Source organism: Notolepis coatsorum (assembly GCF_963971535.1).
Source record: "Notolepis coatsorum genome assembly, chromosome: 4".
Lineage (NCBI taxonomy): Eukaryota > Metazoa > Chordata > Actinopteri > Aulopiformes > Paralepididae > Notolepis > Notolepis coatsorum.
The window spans coordinates 34,391,374-34,396,902 of record NC_140168.1 but is presented as its reverse complement, the minus strand read 5'-3'; the positions used below and the strand labels follow the sequence as shown (position 1 = coordinate 34,396,902).

The 5,529-nt window shown below is 45.5% G+C and overlaps 1 pseudogene across 1 annotated transcript in view; it reads right to left on the bottom strand.

Moving 5' to 3' along the window:
* The window catches only part of LOC311226480 (tenascin-R-like), a 48,273-nt pseudogene extending 43,692 nt beyond the window's left edge, over positions 1–4,581 (bottom strand). The window contains exons 1-4 of the transcript in view: positions 4,447–4,581; positions 4,144–4,192; positions 3,204–3,422; positions 2,593–2,597 (exon numbers count right to left, since the gene is read on the bottom strand). The product of the transcript in view is annotated as a tenascin-R-like (transcript). The remainder of the gene's footprint in view (positions 1–2,592; positions 2,598–3,203; positions 3,423–4,143; positions 4,193–4,446) is intronic.
* Positions 4,582–5,529: the final 948 nt, after the last annotated feature.

Here is a 5,529-nt window from a genome sequence, read left to right as displayed (position 1 = left end):
GGGGCGGGCAGAGACGATCAGATAATTTAAGTTAATGGGTAATTACTTTTTGTTTCATTCTCATGAGGGTCATAATAATTAAAGATTGTATGGCAGAGCTATGTGTTATTTGATAGTTTAGTCACATAATTGCTCGCTAGAGTTTTATGGCTTCTGTGTTGCCCATCGATTCAAGTGTCTTCTGTGCTTCTGTCTACTCCCTCCATTCATCGTGTGTGTGTGTGTGTGTGTGTGTGTGTGTGTGTGTGTGTGTGTGTGTGTGTGTGTGTGTGTGTGTGTGTGTGTGTGTGTGTGTGTGTGTGTGTGTGTGTGTGCGTGCGTGCGTGCATGCGTGCATGCGTGTGTACGTGTGCGTGTGCGTGTGCGTGTGCATGTGTGTGTGTGTGTGTGTGTGTGTGTGTGTGTGTGTGTGTGTGTAGCAGGCTAAAACGCCACCAACGATGCAGCCACTAAGCTGATACAATACAAACAATGTTGTGTTATCAGCGTAGAGTTATTGAGTTTGTCATATCTTGGCTGCAGATGTTAGAAAGTGTTTTGTTGTGGTGCCAGGCTGACTTTTCGGACTCATCTGAAGCCCCGTCTGGATAAATATTGTCTTGAAACATTTATTGCAGTAATTAAATGCATGCTATGATGCATACTTTTTATTTTATTTTCATTTCTGCGGGTTAGTGGGTGGGAGCGACTGAGATTTTAGTTGCATTTTATCTAAACTGGCGAGCACAATATAAAATGGGGTTGAATAAATCTCTACCACACACACACAACTGATGCACTGTCCCATGCTCTATTTCCTTCACTGTACCTTCGGTTATCATGGCAGTCGATTTGGACATATTGCTACAACTGGTGTATAACCTTTGCTTATTTCAACTGAATATATCTGTGTGTGTGTGTGTGTGTGTGTGTGTGTGTGTGTGTGTGTGTGTGTGTGTGTGTGTGTGTGTGTGTGTGTGTGTGTGTGTGTGTGTGTGTGTGTGTGTGTGTGTGTGTGTGTGTGTGTGTGTGTGTGTGTGTGTGTGTGTCTCTGTGTGTGTCTCTGTGTGTGTCTCTGTGTGTGTGTCTCTGTGTGTGTGTCTCTGTGTGTGTGTGTGTGTGTGTGTGTGTGTGTGTGTGTGTGTGTGTGTGTGTGTGTGTGTGTGTGTGTGTCTCTGTGTGTGTGTCTCTGTGTGTGTGTCTCTGTGTGTCTCTGTGTGTGTGTGTGTGTGTGTGTGTGTGTGTGTGTCTGTGTGTGTGTGTGTGTGTGTGTGTATGTGTGTGTGTCTCTGTGTGTGTGTGTGCGTGTGTGTGTGTGTGTGTGTGTGTGTGTGTGTGCGTGTGTGTGTGTGTGTGTGTGTGTGTGTGTGTGTGTGTGTGTGTGTGTGTGTGTGTGTGTGTGTGTGCGTGCATACAGTGTGTGTGCATTATTGTGAAGGGTGGGGAAGCTGTAGCAGAATCAGGAAGACATTTAGACTGAGATCACACTGGGCAGTGAGAGCTGAGAAAGCACACGCATGCACACACACACACACACACACACACACACACACACACACACACACACACACACACACACACACACACACACACACACACACACACACACACACACACACACACACACGCACACATACACACACATACATACACACACACACACACACACACACACACACACACACACACACACACACACACACCCACACGCACACACACGCACACCAACATCCACATCCACACGCATACATAGTCTTGCTCCTAGCTTGTTGTGTATGGCTCGTGGCTCCTGGCTAGGTTCAGTTAGCTCATAGTTTTAGTATTGCACAGGTCTGCCAGTGAATAATGTGATCATTACTGAGGTCAGCCACAGTCAGATGGAGGATATGACTGATGGGCAGCTTCTACCATGAAATTGTCAAGTTTAATTAGATTGAGACAAGCGTTATAGATCATCTGTGTATCTCTGGATGGAGAAGTATGACAGAATGTGCGCGGGCGTGTGTGTGTGTGCATGTGTGTGTGTGTGTGTGTGTGTGTGTGTGTGTGTGTGTGTGTGTGTGTGTGTGTGTGTGTGCTTTACACCAGGAGAAGCAGTGGTGCTGTATGATTTCATTACATGGGAGAGGCTGTAATGGTGAGCTAATATTGCTAACGTCATGTGATTGGCTAAAACTGCACCCTGTGCATGATTATGTTAATATGAGAGTCCGTGGGCAAGGGCCATATTACACTGTTTTGGTCACCATCAGGTCATGAGCCAACAAAGCAACGGTACAAACAGGGAGCGCCCACACATGGAACAGTGGCTATGAGTGAGCCACACATGGAACAGTGGATAAATGAGTGAGCCAGTGCAATGATGTTAATTCAGTCAGAAAGAGCTTAGTGTGTGTAGTAATGTTAATGTCAGGAGTGTAATCTTTTCAACCTCAGATTGTTTCATTTGTTAGAACTGTTTTAGCGCGCGCCCTCTATGAGCACAGCCAGCTCTCAGTATACTGATCTTTGAAAGGTGATGTCAAGTTAGCGTCGTGATAAAGTTAAAGATAAAGTAAACAAATTCACAGGACCAGTGTGATCTGTTGCTATGTGAGATTAACATTGGCTGACCTGAGCTAGCGGGTGATAAATAAATTGTCACCATTGCTGTGGATGTTTTTTTAATTTTTTTTTATAAAAAGTTTCTGTACTGTCTGTCAACTGGGGATAGAGATCAAAAGGCTTTCATTTTCAAAATGATCATTCATCAATCATTTTCACAACAGTTCTAACATTTTCGATAATGTTATCAACATATCTTTGAAAAAGATTGAAAAACACAATTGGAGTAAATATGTGAGGGAGAAAGTGAGGGGGGGGGTAGCCTTAGATAGATTAAATAGACTTGTGACCAGAAGACTGCTAGTTTAAACCCCAAGACTGGGTGGGGAAATGTGGGTTGGAGAAGGGAACGACTCTCCCTCTTCCTTAACAAACTTTGCAGGTGCACTTGAGCAAGGCACTGCACCCTCAACTATTCCAATGGAGCGGGAGTTCCGGACAGTAGAAGTCGGCGGTTGCGCTGGCTCGACTCCGGGGGTGTTAATGTGATTAACGATGTGGCTGCGAAACAGGGCCTCTCTGTCATCCCTCCCTCAACAATAAGGGGCCTGACAGCTGCGTGTGAAATAGAGCACATCATGGCGTAATAAAACACAAAAGAAGGCAATAGCAACACAGACCTTTGCTCTCCTTCGAGGTGCAGCAGCCTCCCTCTGGCCCCCCGCACTTCTCGCGGAGAGCCGACACCTCCCTCTCCAGCCTCTCGATCCGTTCCCTCAGGGTGGCGAAGTCCGCCTCGCAGCCGCACGAGCCGGAGGCAGAACCAGAACCAGACGGAACCAGCTTGATGTGGTGCGTCAGGACCAGAGGAGCCCCGGGAGCCAGGACCAGCTCTCTGTCTGAGGAACGCAGCAGAGAGGAAGATAGTTCAGAGCAACGCTTAAAGCAGTGGTTCCACACCTTTTTTGGTCCGTGGCCCCACTTTGACGTCACAAAACTCTAGTGACCCCAGACATTCAAAACACTTTTTTTGCTAATTCATTTGTGGGCAAAGAAATCTTTCAGTTTTCTTTCCTATTCTGTCGCTCTGATTTTCTTGCTAACTTCGCTGAAATGTTTGAGGGTGGAAATGCACGTAGCCCTGCTGTGATCGTAGCCCTGGCATATTTGATGCCCTATAGGCGAGTTATGTCACAGCCCCAAGGTTGGGAACCCCTGGCTTAAAGAAACACTCCACTTTGTTTTAACAAGCTTATCTGATTTGTCACACGTTGGGAGTCATTTCAATCCATTCAAAAACCACTGGCACCAGTGTTTTGGTTTTTGAGATGTTGGAAGTAGAAATTGTTAGCCACACTAATGGAGGTAAATTGGGTCTGAAAAAAAAAAAATTCTATTCATAGTGATCGCTGACATCTTGGTCGCAGGTGATTGTCATTAAATGCCAACTGCTGTATGGCCGATGAGCTCTGGCACTGTGCCATATTGTGGCAAAGTACTGGGAATACTACAATAATACAGAATACAATGTTCTGGAATACTTTGGCAGTCGTCTGGAAGGTGTGATGAATCAGCACTCTTGTCTGCCGGACCAATATTTCACACATATATTTTCCTTACCTCCTTGAACTGTTTCACCCTGGGTGGCACAGCCCTCTGAGATCACCACCTTATGACAGTGGAATGAATAAGACATTCAAGGTGAGGAGAGGCCATATATTTCCAACTGTCAATAAAGAATTCAATCAAACTCCTGACAAGCCAGCCAGCCAGCCAGCCAGCTAGCCATTCACTCACTCACTCACTCACTCACTCACTCACTCACTCACTCACTCACTCACTCACTCACTCACTCACTCACTCACTCACTCACTCACTCACTCACTCACTCACTCACTCACTCAATCAAACAATTTAACCAACCTTGATGGAGTCCTGCGTGGTGTCCCTGGGTGACCTTTGACCCCCGACCTCTAACTCCTGGGAGGTCGACGGGGTCAGGAGGGCGGGAGTGGCCAGAAGGAGGACGAGGAGGAAAGAAGGGATGACGCTAGGCATCGTTGGGGTCAGTTGAGGGGAAGGGAAGATGGGGGTGGGGGGGGGGGTGGTGTGGAGAAGTCCCTCAGATAGAAAGGAAGAGCAGGGAAGGCTACTGGAATCTTGAGCTTGTTGATTTATTTGAGTAAAACATGTGATCGTCTTTCGAAAGCGTCTCCTAAAAGGCGTTTTCTATATCTGTCCTTTTTCTGTGGCGGTTCTTGAGGGACTGGTCGAAGGAATCTCACATCCAGGTGTTTCCTGATCAGAGTCTAAAAAGGTGATGGGAGCTTTCAACGTCTCTTGCTCACAGCTCTTCTGTCCTCCCTCTCTGAGATTCACCCCCTGGAGAGAAGACAAACATACGCATGGTAGCTTAGCAAATAATGACACAATTAGTATAAATACCGTAGAGCCATTAGTTGTTTATAGGCCTGTCAACGTAGCGTGGAAGCCAGTAAACCGGCTATCCGTTTCAGTAAAAAAACTAAATGAAAAAAACAACAACTCTGTCTCGAAGACTATTTCATTATACTGTCCCCAATTTTCCTCACATTAACACCACACCAACGGTTGGTGGCATGACCTGAAGCTGGCTTGGAGTTTAGAGATTTAGGCAAACTATAGTTGCTTGATTTGGGGGTTTTGAGACACCATTAATGAACAGCTAATTTATAAGAAAGATTCTCAATTCCAGACCATGTTGATCTAGGTTAGGTTAGACCTGGGTTTGGTCTGGTTTTTGTTAGGATAGGAAACATATTTATATGAATGCTGATTCCAGGAAAATGATGATGTATAATATTAGAATAGGTTAAGGGGAAGGGACAATTGGTGCCCAAATACTCAGAGTGTATCAAGTCCACAAATTCACAGTACAAGTTCAAGTTCAAGTTTTGTTTTATTATGTCACATATAAAGTACATGTACATTACATGAAATGCTTGGTTCTGTATGAGCCCCTCACGT